General features: G+C 50.1%; 1 protein-coding gene across 9 annotated transcripts in view; it reads left to right on the top strand.

The window, feature by feature from the left end:
• The window catches only part of PITPNM2 (phosphatidylinositol transfer protein membrane associated 2), a 124,123-nt gene that overhangs the window by 22,144 nt on the left and 87,264 nt on the right, over nt 1–14,715 (top strand). Inside the window, exon 1 of one of the 9 annotated variants that reach the window (XM_062589674.1) lies at nt 13,078–13,108. The exons of the other annotated variants lie outside the window; for them this stretch is intronic. The gene's annotated coding sequence lies outside the window, so the exon portion shown is untranslated. Of the gene's footprint in view, nt 1–13,077; nt 13,109–14,715 lie in introns of those variants that run through there. 9 annotated transcript variants of the gene reach the window in all.

Raw genomic sequence — 14,715 nt, 5'->3', positions numbered from 1 at the left:
GCGTCGGTTGCGAGGCTTCAGATGGAAACTACGCCGGCTCGCGGGGAGGCGGCACGGTCTGCGGCCCCCGTCCGCGCTGGTCTCTGGGCTTGCGGGGTCGGGGTAGAGCGAAAGATGCACCAGCGTTTCTGTATCGACTGATTTTTTTTTCTCTTGCCCATTTTGTTTAAGGAGAATAGCGAGTTAAAATCAACATGCAGATCAGGAGTGCTCCAAGTAGCTGAGGAAAATCCTTTGACTGCGCCGTGTTTGTATCATCCCGGCAGTTGTGTTTATTTTAAAAAGAGAAGGGGATGCAAATACAGTATTTTTTCAATTTAGAAAGAAACTTGAGGAGGGAGTTTTGGAGGCGGAATGGTTCAGTGCTGGAGGAGAGCTTTCATTTTATTTGATGGGAAGTTTTAACCCTTTCTGGATGGCTTAACGGCCAAGCTCAAGAGCGGGAGGCCTCCCTTGGTGGTTAGGCTCCCCTAGATGCTCTTAAGCCCTATAGAGGCCCTTAGTGTTTCGATATATTTTTAAGAGCTGATGGAGAGGAACAAAGAATGAGGCGAGGGAAACTTTGACAGCGCTGTTTGTATTTGTAAAAGAACTGTCTAAGAAAATCACCTTGAGATTAATTTAGGCTATTTCCTTGATCAACGAGTCTAATTTGTCTGCCAATTCTGTGTACAGCTAGAATGCAGTCTGCTAGTGAAAGTTTGGTGTTTTTTTTTCTTTGAGGTTTATTTTGATGGATTATGTTTCTAGGTAACTAACTGTTGAAGGTTATTTCTGGAAAAGGCTGCCAGAATGTTAATTAACATGTGAATAGACGAAGGCAAAGTCCCTCCTGACTATTTGCTCCCTTGCAGAGGGGCAGTTACTGCTCGCCTCCCTGCCGCGCCGGGCCTGGAAATAGCAGCAGGAGGAATAACTTGCTAGATGCGCCCAATCTCGTTTATCTAGACGAGCTGTGGTCTTGGATTTTAACATGCTGTTTCGTAGCTAAGATAAGAGGCACATGAATTAGATTATTATTGGAAAAAAATAGAAGGGTGCTGATATAAATACTTCTGTGAGAAGTTTAACAAAGCATTAGAAAATCGTCTTACATTTGTGAAACGCAGCGGTCAAAGTACTATCCTGGAAGAGGTGCTTTCCACAGGATACTAAGTCATTAAAAAAGCATGAATCAGATTAAGAAACATAGGGTTTTTTTAATTTGCCTCTGAGTCTTCCGATGTCACTTCAAGCTTTAGTGAGCAGCTGTGCTGGCAAGCGGCTGCAGCTGGAAGCGGAGGAGGCGGGCGAGGAGGCTCCTGCCCGAGCGCCCCGTGGGCTGCCCCTGCCTGGCGCCTGGGGACGTTGCTGCCCCAGCGGCACTCGCCTCCCGGGGCTGCCGGGCGGCCAAGGGCGCTGCTGCGGTTCGCGGAGCTGGGGAGCGTTCAGCGGAGGGGCAGTAGCCTGCACCGCGGAGGAAGGCGCGCGAGAGCGCGTCGGCTGCGCTTGAGGCTCTGGCACGGGAGAGCCCAGGCTCAGCAGGAGCACAGCAGGTGTTGGGACTTCGGAAGTTGGCAGCGGGCTGATCCCAGGGTGCTGCTGCTGGAAGAGCTGCCTTGCTTCTACGCCTGCCCTTGTGCTGAATTTCGCAGTACGCTCGGTGCAGGCCCTGCTGTCTCTAGCTCTGCTTGGTCTCACTGTTTTCGCCATGACTGTGAGCGATGGAGGCCCAGCTGAAGAGGACTAGGATCCAGATCCTTGGGAACTGGGCAAGGCTTTGGTTTGGGTTTGTCCCTTGTAAGAGCAACAGCTGAAACAGTGTGTAAATCTGCTTCCTTGAAGACCTAAAAGACCTTTTTTTGACTCTCTGGGCTCTGTGAAATCTTAATGGAAGAATGTGGCAAACCCATTTGGATAAGGCAACAGTAGGAAGCGGGGAGGGGACACTTCCTTGCCTGCAAAATCCGCCTCTTTCCCTCTGTCGTATTGGAGTTGGGCGTAAAAGCAGAGCCGGGGTGACCGCCGGCGTCGGCAGCCTCGAGCCAGAACAACAACTGCGAGTGTCCGGGTGTCGCCCGGGCTGCTCCAAGCCGACCCCGGCGCTGACGGGCGCTGCTCCCCGATGCAAATGCAGACGAGAAACCCCAGCCAAGGGCTAAGCTGCATCCAGCGGCGCTTTCACAAGTTAAGCTGATTGCAGATCTCTCATAAATAAATCTTTCTGTATTAATAAATAAATGCTTGCAATGGTTACTTTATTATTGTGTGCAGAAGCTTTCAGGAAGAAAAATTTCCCGAATGAGCCATTTGTGGAGTCTCTGCCGACTTTTGAAGTCGGTGTCATTAATTGAATTCTGCCCCTTCCATTAGGGTGGAGGAGCACGTGCTCTTCGCTTGCACGTTCAGCTGATGCGCTCGGAAGTGTGGGAGGGTATAAAATATTCATAGCTGCTCGCATAGCTGCTGTGGCAGTTGGCCTGTCGGGTTGTTTTTTGGGGTAGCGGGAAGCCTTTCCATACCGCTTTTTTTATACGTCAGAGTGGTGTTGGGTCTTTGAGGTGGGGAAGCTTTCCCCGCTGAGGTGTGCGGGGCAGTTGTTGGCTGTAGAGGCCTGGTAGATGTCTGCTGCAGACTTCTGTTTTTTGGTTTTTTTCCTGCCAGATTTCTTTTAAATAAATGGTCTGTGTGTCGTGAGGAGCTGGAATCTTCTAATTTCTCCAGGGAATGATGCTTTTTTGCACACTTATCTCACCTAACGCAAAGCATTGCAAACGTAATAATTAAGATTTGTCCTCACTGCTTAATTTCTGCATTGATGGGTGGGGAGACAATAGCTTGCGCTTTAAGATCGTGCTTTGTCTTTTGAAAATAATCTTGCGGGTTTTACATAAATACAGTATTACAGCCATCCCTTTTTAGCCACTGATTAGAGGGTCCTTTGTAAAGTGTTGTCTGTTCCTGACATAATTTAATTAACATGGAAGCAGTAAAATTCCTATGGAAACAAAACAAGAGCAAATTTAATATCCGATACATGTGTATTCTGGACTATGAAAGTAAACACAAAGCTAATTTCTTAATAGGACCACTAGAAGAACAAAATAAAATCTGCAGAGACATGGTTATATGCCACAGCTAGAAATGTATGTTTGTGGATATAATTAAACTTTAGTTAATAACATATTGTCCTCAGTCTTGGCGAAGAGCTATATTTGGGCTGTAGCTAAGTGCCCAAAGCCTTTTTACTAGATTAACTTCTCCGTACAGCGTGGTCTAGAGCTTTCAAGGCACTTAGACCTCGGGTGGCTGGCTTGCATTTCGGCTCCTTCCTCGCGCCGCTCCGGGAGCGGGCTGAGCCCTTTCCTGCAGAAGGGAGGAGGGGAAGCGGGCTGCTGTCTGTGCCGCTGGCCCGCCGTGGAGGAGCAGGCGAGCCTCCGACAGCAACCCAGGGGGAAGGTGGAGCGAGAAGGTGATGCTTCGCCATTTGCTTTTTGCATTGCAAATCCTGTTTCATAAGTAATCTGTTTCCACTGATATGTTAAATGTTTTATTATCTCTGAGAGCTTCCCCCCCCCATCATGGAGAGAAAAAAACCAAAAGATCACAGGAGTTTTTAAAGCTCTGTGCTGCATGCTATATGATTAAGTTGTAATTTCGAAGGGACGCACTTGCACTTGTAATTTTCAGGAGCATCTTTGGTTTTGGGGATCCTAAATGACAGTTCCAGCAGTAATGAAGTGCTGCGCTGCTTCGTATGCTCCTATCGTTGTGCGTGTCTTTTTGTTTAAATTATTAAATCACGGTGGCTATGACTATAATAACGTGCTTGTTTTATGTCTTGGAACAGGGGGGGAATAATTTTATTTAGTTGGCATAATGCAATTGCGCGCTGCCTCTGGCCCTGGGCGGAAGGGGGGGGTGCAGGTGGCTGGCACGACAGCGCTCTTCCCTGCCCGATTCCCTGCGGCGAATCCCGCTGCCAGGGAGCCGCAGCCTGTTCGCTCCTAATGGAATGACTTGCGAGCAAACCTGGGGATGCTTGCGATGGCGAGGAAGGCGCGAGAAAAACGCGGGCGGTAAAAGGCCCCTCGTTACGGGCGGCAGCGCTGGCTCGGGCGGGCGCAGGCGGTGGAGATCCGAGGCGCTGCCGCCGGCGTCGTGGCGGGCAAAGCTCCCCGCTCCGCACCGCGGGAGCCCTTTGGAGGAAGGGCGGCTGTCGGCTTCGGGGCCTCCAGGAGGCAGAGTGCCGGTGAAGGACTTGAACATCCTCTCGTGCAAAATGCTTTAGAAATAGTGTTTATTTCCCTTTTTGAAGGAAAAGGTTGCAGGGTGGTTTCTTGAATGGAGATGGCTGCACCTACTCAAATATAATTTGATAAGCGAAGTGTAAAAGCCACGTGAAATGACCTTCTGGAAAACACCAAGGTGTCTGAGCCGCGTGTGCGGCTCGTCTTGCTGCGTCTCCTGTTCGTGGCCTTAGGTAAAGCAGTGCCCCGCGCCCTGTGGTTTTGGGGTCGGTAACGGACAGCCGGGCGGCGCGTGCTGCGAGGAAGACTTCGGCGTCGAGTCGGAGCGGCGCGCTGCCCTCTGCGTAGGCAGCCCCGCGGCGCGGCCCGTCCGGGTCCCACGCCTTGGTTTGCGGCGGGGTGCTGCAAGGCGCCGGCGCCGGCCGCGTCCCGGCCCGTGCGCCGGGCTGCCGAGACCCGCCTTCTCCCCGGCGCAGGCGGCGCTCGCCCCGCCGGCTGCTGTGGTTTCTCCCCGGTTGAATCCGGAGGGTTTTACAAGCTGGAAAACTTCTCCTGAGAGCTCAAGGGTGTGACCAGCTCCTAAGTGCGGATGAAGTGGTTTTTCTTTTCTGCTTGGGGGCTGAATCTGTCCTGAATATCTGTTTGACGCTTCTGGTGGCCAGCATGTGAACAGGAGTTATTTGTCCGCCCCGCGGGCTGTGTTGCATCCAAACCCCAGCGTTTTCCATGGCAGGCTGAGGTTTTGCTAGGACTCCTCAGAGAACTGGGTGTAGGAAGCAATAAAAGTTTATTGGAGTTGGTTCGTTTAGTCTGTGCAATTTTTTTTTTTTTTTTTTTTAACAAGGAATAAGCTGGCGTGTTTGGTGGAACAGCTTGTGCCAGCCTCTCCGCGGCCGGGCTCCGCTTCGGGGAGCGCGCGCCTCGGCGGCGTGTCGCCCGGCCGGCGCGGAGGCTCGCCCGCCTCCCGCGCTTCTCCGCTCAACCCGGCTGCGAAGCGAGTCGGCCGCCCGGGAGGGACGGTGCCCGCGGCGGGGCATCGGCCGAGCGGCCCGTCGGGAGCAGCAGGTAGGAGCCGTCGGGAGCTCCGGGAAGTCGGAGAGGGATCCAGTGTTTTGGGATGTGCCAAGAGCAGGTGGTTTGGTAGGGGAATACCTGGCACGGCACGATGGCAACCTCCCCAGCTGCCAAACGCGATGCCTTTGCCAGGAGCCTTTGGACCTGTTCTTCTTGGAATAAATGAAATAAATAAATCTTCTTGGTATAAATAAAGCTAAATTAATGTTTACTTTGGGCCTCTGGTTGCACCTTATAAGCTCAGCATTTCTTCCTCTTCCCTTCTGCAGAGAGTTAACAGAGGCAGAGGGGACTGCTGGTGCGTGCCAGCAGCAGGGAGGCCCTTAACATACGCCTAGAACGAAATAAATGTTTTCAGGCTCTGAACTTTCATTTTACTTTTTCCCTAATGAGGAAGAAATTACTGGTGAGTTGGTAGCTCAGTTCTTGTCGGGAAGGGTTTGAATGGAGAAAGGGTTTGTTGAGGGAGATCTGTGGCAAATTCCTTGCTAAGTGTATTGTTGTTTATTTTTTATGATTTTAAAAAACAAAAACCTAAGAGCCCATTAGCACCAGGAAATAATTTTGTTCTGGCAGGACTTCACTGAATGAAAGCTTGCTAGTCTGTTTCTGAATGATGATTTTATTTTCATTTTTTTTAAAATATTTATTTATTTTTAAATAGAGGCTGGTGCAGCTCTTCCAGGTACTTTAAAGATCAGCTTGGTGAAGGACATTTCGGTGTTTGAACTGTGCTTTTCGCTTACAGTAGCCAATTCTAGGACTCTCCGTTCGCTCCGGGCTTTCTAGAAGGCTTCTTGACTAATTGCCCCCTACAAATCCAGAGACAAAATCCCCCGAGCTCCTTTGCCTGCCGCCTGTCCGCGTTGCCTGTCTCGCCGGTGCTGTTAGGGGAATTCGGTGGTGAATTTTTGCATAGGATACTAAAATCAGAGGGGCAGAGCTACGCTGTCGAGTGTCCTGGTCAGGCTACTGCCCGCAGCTCTTGCTGCACCGAGGAGCAGTCAGACATCACGAGCGTGAGCCCTCCCACGCCGAGGAAGCAGGTAACTCTGATTAAACAGGTAAGGGGTGCTAAGGGCTTTGCATCCCTTACGTGGACTGGGGATTGCTACTTCTGGCTTGAGTGCTGGCCTAATAATAATACTATATTTAAACAAACTCTCAAATTTGCCCCTGGGTAGCAGTTGAGAGACCAAGTACCTGCTTGGTTCAAAACCTTCCAGGTGCTGAGAAGAAGGGTGATGCGTTCTCGGCTATCGCCGCCCTGAAGTCTTGGAGCCGTCGTTTCTGCGGGCTGGCCAGCGCACGCCGTCGAAACCTCTTCTGCTGACGCAAGGGGAGGAAGGCTGCGCGTGCTTTGAGCCTTCCCTCTTTTTCCCTGCCTCCGTCCTCTGGGTAAAGCCTGTTTGGGCTGGAGTGTCCAGAGCTTCCCAGGTGCAGCGGACCCTCCGGATGCTCCATGTCGCTCAGCCCAATTTCAGCTGCGCTCAGCCCGGGTCGTGGCAGTCCTCGCCCGCTTGCGTTTGCCCATCGGGCAGCCGTCGCTGGGCAGCGGGGGTCTCGCGCGTGTGCCCGGCGCGTGTCCCCGCGCCTGGAGCGGGCTCTGCATCGCACGGGCTTGGGCGGCTTCGCAGCCCAGCGTGGTTCTGGAGAGGAGATTTCTCACAGTATCCAAAACACTTGTTCATTTTCCGTTTAAAAACTCGATGGTGCGGTGCATCCAAGACAAGATAGCCACGGAGAAGTGATTTGGATTGATGCTTTCTTTAATTGGACCACATAAGATTTTATTTACCGATAGTGTCCAAGGGGAGCTGTCGGAATATTGCACAAAGAGGGGATGTGTCCGCTGCGGCAACGCGCTTTTGATAAATGCGTTACAGCACGGTTATGAACTCAGGAAAAAGCCTTAATTACTGCTCTGAAGCCATTAGAGTCTAAAGCAGCAATCTGAGCTTGTTACAATTGTATTTTATATTTCTTCACTGACGACTTCAGCACAAAAAAAAAAAGCTTGTTTTAAAGGGTAATTTCTTCCTTTTATTTCCTTCTTTTTTTTTTTTTTTTTAGTGGTACAGGGGTGTGACAGCAGGTAGTTGGATACAATAGCAGTAAGCTCCGTGGATTCACATGTAAATAAAAAGAAAAATATAACCTTTTCACCGAGAACATACCGCTCCCATTGGCATGAAACCAATGCTTTATGATCCACAAAGTGTTTTTCTTCTTACCTGTACCCATATAGTGTAAGAAATGGCTGAACTGGATTTACCCATTTGAAAAATGAGAGAAAAGGCGCCTGTTGTTCTCCAGGACGTCCTCTGGGGCTAGAGACAGACAAAAATGAGTCGTATTTATTTATTTATTTTTCCTGAAAACTGTTTTGGGAGATCGGTTTGTTTTCTAACCGACGTGTCGGATCGACCAGTTGTCCGTCCGTGGAGGCATCTGCTTTCCATGACACCTATTCCTGGCAACCTAGCAAGGAGCCTGCATCGTCTCGCTCGATTCCCTCTTGGCAGCAAAGCACAAGCTGAATTATTTGGAACTAACTATTCTACCAAAAACACGTGCAGCAAAGACGTTTAGATTTCAGAGTTTTATTACCTTTTTATTTTTAACTCATATACAGAGAAAGACTGTTTAGCGCTTAATTGCCTGCTTTGTAGATGTTCCTTCGCTCTCTGAGAGTGCTTTTTTCTTCTTTTTTTTTTTTAATAGCAAGTGCTACTTCAGTGGAGTAAAGAGCTATCCTTCAGGATACCAGCATCCTGAATTCAAAAACAGAGCTGACCAAAGCGTACCCGTCAATCAAAGGCTAACGGGCGTAACGTAATGCGAAGGTATCGTTCGCTCAGTCCTTAATCGATACCGCGGCGCTTTGTTAAATTGGGTGTTTCTTTAGCGACGCGAAGGCTAGGTTAAAGCACGCTCAAGTTACGCTGTTACGAGAAGGGAGACGTGAACGTGACTTGCTGCTGGTTTTCTAAAGCGGATTGCTCGGAGCGCCCGCAGAGGCGGCGCGGCGGGGCCGGTGCTTTCCCTGCCGCTTTGGGAAGCGCCTGGCTGGAGCCGCCGAGGGCCTCGCGCGGTTTCGTTTGCACCTTGCGGTTCGGGTTGCGCTCGCGCGTCCTCGCTTCGCGCAGCTCTACAAAGCAGAAAGTTGGGAAACCAGCAGCGGGGAGAGAGTCCTCTTCCAAAACCAGGCGTGTTCGCGGCACATCGCGCCTCCGGGCAAAGCCGAGCTGGGAGGGTGGTGGCCGCGCGGGAGGCGCCTGAGCCGCTTCGCGAGCGCGTTGGAATCGACCTCCCCAGTGCGAGAGAGAATTTTAGATTTATCGCTTTACACCCAATATACTGGAGCGGTTTTGTCCTCTTGCAAAAGCTTGTTTGTCTTGGTGGGACAAGGCTGTCGTCTTAGCCCGCGTTTCTAGTTTGATTCAGTTATAAGTAATGAAAGAAACTTCACTGTTCTAAGGCAGGTGTGTGTAAGTTTTCCTTTTCCTTTTCTTTCTTTTTTTCTTCTTTTTTAGACTGCTTTCAGCATATTGAGCTGGGGAATGTGGTGATAAATATTACCACCTTGTTCCCCAAAGCTGTTGGGTAAGATCTCCCACTGCAGCATCTGAAGCATGACTTGAAGTATTCTGAACGGTTATAACGACATCCCTGGTGTCATTTTTCTTCTTTTTCCAAAGTCCTTCCCTTCCCCCTATTCCCGAGCAGAAAATGCTGATTAGCAGCGATGTGCAAAGCTCTTGAATCGTGCAGCAGATCGCGAGCGCGGAGACGGTCCCGTTCCCTTCAGACGGTAACACTAATTCCGGGAGTGCGCTGCTGCGTTTGTCGTTATGTTGGTTTATTTCCAACTCAAAATGCTTCCCGTTACGACCTCTGCCCGAAGGACTTGCTGCGGGCTTTTGTGTTCTGAAATTTGGGTTGGTTTCGTGAAGTCAGGCACGCGGCATTAAAATTCGCGGGGCGCCGTGCCTCTCTAGAGCGACGGCGCTCCGGGTTGCGCCGAAGCCCGGCTGTTCGCGAGGAGGTAGGCTAAGTATTTTTTCCTCTCCAGAGCGCTCTGCTCCGAGTAGCTTTATGATTACAATTTATGTCTTTGCTTGCTTATCTAATGCATACTATTTCCTATCTGTTTGTTTTAAATTTTCGAGGAGTTTAGGTCAGTTCGTGCCGCAGAGACAAAATCAGAATGAACTTGTTTATGGCTGCAAGCTTTGAAGCTTCATAAATCACTTAAGTAAAGCTCTAAAGAAGCACTTGAAGAGTCCAGAGAGATCTAACAAAATGCCTCCACCGCTGTCTGCCTCTGCCTGGGCAGAGCTGTCGTTCTTCCAGCCCGTCTCTCGCGCCTGGCAGAGAGCAGAGGTGTCGCTTCCCGGCTCGGGCGAGCTTTGGCATAGCCCGTTCCAAACGGCTTCATTTCTTTTTGCAGCGTTTCAAGCTGACGTCTGATTTACTATCTGGTGCTGTTCCGTGGGTTTCTGCTTTGCTGTTTGTTTATTTTTGCCAGGAGGTGCCCGGCATTACTGCAGCGGCGTTGCTGGATCCGCGTGTCCGCGGGCAGGTTTGAGAGCAGCTGTGTGTCCGACGGGGCCGCTCGGCTTGTTCCTCTCCCGGCGAGACCGATTCCCACCCTTTGGGGCTTGGGTTCCCTGCCTCTGCGTTGGCACCTTTCACGTGGCAGCCGGAGAACCGGTACACAAGCTGCGAGATGAGATTGGGGTGGTGGGAACCTACTAGCAGCCTTCAGCTAATGAACAGCTGGGGCTTTCTTGAGCCTGAAAACGCAGGTTTGAGGCGTTCTGGGCGCAGGTTGCCCCAGGCATCGCTCGGGGCCTGGTGCGGCGTGTGCCGCCGCTGACCTGGCAGGTTCTCCAGGAAGGTTTCGCCCCAGCTCGCGCGCGGTAGCGGATCCTGAAACCAACCATTTTGTCTTCAGGCGTTTGGGGCAAACGCCAGCAGAACGTGGCACAGAGGATGAGAAGTAAATTGGCCTTCTAAAATCCTTTTAGCTTTAAGTATTACAGATATAATTAGAAGCACAGGCAAGGATTATTATCCTATAAGTGCCTTTCTAGTCTGTTCTGCTTTTGTAACCTTTTTTCCTTCATCCGTCATGCTGCCTCGTCGCACATCTTCCCCCTCCGCCGCCCCGGCGGCGGGGTTCGCAGTGCCGCCTCGGCGGCGGAGAGCCGAAGCGTTGCAGAGTTGCTCCCTTCGGGCGCTGACGGGGAAGGCAGAGGCCCCGAGGGCTGGGGCGCGGGGCAGCCCCGGGGCGGGGAGCCGCGCTGCGGAGCAGGAGCTGCCCGGGGATGTCGGAGAAGGAAAGGCACCGCTTTCCTGCGAGGCCCGATCGGGGCTTCCCGGGGGATCGCCGGCTCCGGCAGCAGTCTTCGGCGTGCGCTTCTCTGCTAACGAGCTGCGCTGGTAAACGCACGGGGATACGTGGTTCGAGGGGTCGCGTCCCCTCACCCTGGCCGAAAGCCCTGGCGTGGGAGGGGGCTGCCCGGGCACCGCGGAAGCCCTTCCCCGTCCGCGGGGAGCGGACCCGCAGGAGGGGTCAATGGGGAGGATGCTCAGCAGCCCCAAGAGTGGGGTCCGAAGCACCCGAAGCAGCTTGGGCACCCGCAAAGGAACGGTGGCTTTCGCCGTCAGGGATTTGTTGCTGTTGTTGTTTCTTTTTTCTTTCGATACTCGTTGTTTCTCAGCCAACTTCTCGGATATAATTGGGATGTTCAGCCCTGCCCAAGGGAAATCGATGGTGTGTTTGGACTCCCGTTGCTTTACGTGTATGTGAGTGTGTTTATTTTATTTAAGGAATCGGTACATAATCAGTCTTAAAGTTAACTGACTGCTTGTTGACTTGTCACCCTGTGAATGAAAACACATTGCTCGTAATTTGTTTGACATTATTCTGCCCTGTTGTCAGGCTTCTAATTACATTTGGAACATAACCCAGATGTCTGTCTGTCTCCTCCTGTCTCTCTATTAGTATTATTATTTGTCTTTTTAACGTGGAAGGAAATATTTCTCTGAAGTGATGGAAGTCTGTTTGCTCCTCTGACGTTGCAAAAGCAATTAATAGATGGTTGTGGGTTTTTTGTCTTCTGAAAACTGGGCTTCTTTTAACAGATTGACAGATCTCAATTTGGGCATCCAGAATTGCTAGTCCCATGCAACCTTGGAGCTGCCCTTTTGTATGCTTTAGGAGAATTGAAGCATGTCTGTATCTACATTAAAATGTTTCTCTAGATACCGCTTTCAAAAAATGTTCGCTTTCCCCACCTTATTTATTTTTAAAGAAGAGATAAATTGCCTGTGCTTTTAGATTAAAATATTAATGTATTTAAATATAACAGTGGAAGAGGAGAGATGCAGAAAGGGTTGCCCTTTCAAAATGTGCACAAATGAACAATCTTTTATTGAATCTATTAAGTGGGTAATATGCCTTGCCAGCATTGGCTTTTGATAATTAGCTTAGGAGAACTCAGGCTGCTCAATGTGAGGCTTTATTGCTGAAAACCTATTCTGTAACTCAAATTTTCCTAGAGCCGCAAGCTTTTAAGCAGTAGAAACACGATTTTCCAATAGCGTACTGGATCAGCAAGGTACTAAGTCCTTGTTTTCCAAAAGCATTAAGCCACTTAAACATCAGAAGGCTGCTACTTTTTTAATGGGACTTTTGAACGCTTTACCTCTGATCCCCCGTGGAGGAGGCTGTGCTGACCCTGAGCAAGCCCCGGTCCCCTCGTGGGCAGATCTGGAAACCCTGAGCTGAGTCGGCAGAGCAGTCGGGGTGTGGGGAAGCGGTGTTCAGGATAACGGACTTGACTCTTCTGGTCCCTGCTGACTTGGTTTGTTTTGGTGGTGTTGATCTCCAGCTTTCCCAGCTCGGACTTGTAGAAGATTAGAATTAAATTTAAAAGCTGTTCCTTCTAGGGAAAACAGCCTGGTTTGGCTGGCTCCAGCAGGGGAGCGGACTTTTCTGTTCTGCAAAGCTTTGATCGAACAGAGTTCGTTGTAGGGGAGACGGCGAAAGCATGGGAAGGACTCGGTGGGTCGCCACGGGAAAGAAGAACCGGAGCGCGAGAGCAGAGGGAATAAAGCACTCGTCCAGCACAAGCGACGTTTTGGACACTTTGGTACAGAGACTGCAAATTAGCATGTGGTCCCTGCCATTAAATACAAACGTTCCTCGCTCCCCCCTCCCCGTGCAGGCCGGCGGGCGGGCTTTGAACCGAAGGGCGGGCTGTGCAGACAGCCGCCCCGCGGCGCCCGTGCCGCGTCTCGCCTCGCCTCCGTCGCGCGGCGCGGGCGGCCGCCCGAGGCTCGCCCCCCGCGCCGGGGGCCGCTCGGCACCGCGGCGGCCCCGGGCTCCCCCCGGCGCGGTCAGCCCGCGCGGGACGCGGCGGCGAGGCACCGCCGGGGTTCTCGTAGCTGCGCGAGAGGCTGGAGGGAAGGACGCTGTCCCTTCAGTTGAAGGGGAGATGGGTGTCTTTGCCTCTGGGCACCTGGGCCCGAGCCTAGCTGCCTTCTGAATCCAGGGTCTGTTGGCCTCAGCTGCCTTTGTAGATCTTGGTCTTTATAGGAACTGACAAACAGGAATTAACTGATGACTCACCAGCGGGGTAATGTCAGAAATGATAGTTCTGTTTTGCTGCTCCTGCATGTTCTTCAACCTGCAACTATTTTTTTGTGTGCTTTTAGCCTGAAGAGAGGTTATTGCGTCCTGAGAGTACGCGCTTTGGGAAGAGGAGCGTCCGAGACGCAGCCCGATGCTGCAGGTGGGCTGGCTTGCTTCGTGCAAAGGAAGGGAGCGGGGCGATGGCAAAGCCTTGGTGGGAGAAGCTGGTTTTGGTCTGATCAGTTGGTGGAACAGGGTCTTTGTAGAATTGGAGGACTTTGGCTTTTACTCTTTTGTTTTGTTTTTGTTTTGTTTTCCTCTCCCCTTCTCTCTACTAAAGCTCAGCGTAGCACAAAGCAGCCCTCAGGTTCATTAAACTATCTACATGGGTGTTAACAGATTTGGGGTTTAAAGTGAGAAGTTAGTATTTGGGAGGGGGAAATCCTTGAAACAGCAGTGGGACAATGATGCAATATGCCAGTTAAAAGAATATTTAATGGAAGAAAAAAATACGAGTTGATTAAAAATCGAGGAGGTAAGGAATTAAGAAGGAAGGTAAGAAATTAAGATGTAATAATGTATATTTCTTGAGTTTTCTCTGTATTTAATAGTCACTGTGTTTGCTTGCCCTGACTTTCACTGGGGATGGTTTTTTCCATAATGAGAAGCTTCCCTAATTTATTAAGGGACTCATTTGCAGAAATCAAGCATTTTCCCAGCCTTCAACCAGAGCCAAAAAGGAGGCAGAAGTGTAAATAGGGTTATGTAGCAGGGAAGCATGAATCATACTCCCTTCATGTTTCTCTTTGAGTGCATAACAGTGTAGGATGAGAGAGGCATTGCTCCTCTGTGTACATCACACATTTCATGGGTCACTCCTCATCTGTGCTTACTTTGTTGTGGACAATTTATCTCTTGTGACAGTGCATCAAGTATCTAAACTCTCTGGATTGTTATGGGCTTTTTTTTCTTTTTCCTTTCCTCTAGTTTGACTTTTCCCCTCCTCCTGGCCATGCTTTCTCACTGTTCCACAGTAAGCTTGGATATTAATTATGTGCTATTCAGCCTCTCCCCTGCCCTCTTCCTCTCCCACTGTGACAAGAAGAGCTGTTTGATTATTTTTGGTAAGAATCTTACCTTTGCAATTGCAGCCTTCAAAAAAAAAGGGAGGGGGGAAATTTGGAGAATTGTTGACTTCATTTAAATATGTAACATACATGCTCAAGCTTTCTCTCCATACCTGCTATATAATTTCCTTTCTGTCAGTAACTCTGACTACTGCTGAGATCTTTCTGTTTGAGCTTTGCTGTTTATGATTAGAGTAAGCCTTATCTAAAGACTTGTGAATGCTTACAAGTACTGGGCAAGTTCAGATGAACAGTGTGCATAAATAGCAAATAGCTGAAGGAGCTGAAGGACTGGGTTTGAGGAATAAAAACTGGGAAGAGCTGACCCTTTTGAATACTTGATGAAGCAAATTGCTTTGCTGCATGGCAGCTTTCTGGTTCACAGCCCAGCTTAGAGTAAAGATGTAATTCTGGAAGTTGCAGAACTTGCCACTGGGAATTAAGTTCTGCTGGGCACATTTGGAAGTGATCTGCTTTTCCGGAATCCTGCTTGTCTTACCAGGCTCAAGATGTGGTTTCAGTAGGAGTAATCTTTTAAAATGATACTGAGGACAGCTGTATTGTAATGATAATTTATTTCCCTTTATAATCACTGGTTGCTGAGTTATCCTCCTGCTGCCCTGCTTTCTGCTCTATAGCA

The sequence above is a fragment of the Rhea pennata genome, chromosome 17, assembly GCF_028389875.1.
Source record: "Rhea pennata isolate bPtePen1 chromosome 17, bPtePen1.pri, whole genome shotgun sequence".
Lineage (NCBI taxonomy): Eukaryota > Metazoa > Chordata > Aves > Rheiformes > Rheidae > Rhea > Rhea pennata.
The sequence above is the reverse complement of the archived record's forward strand: the minus strand, read 5'-3'. Positions and strand labels throughout refer to the sequence as shown.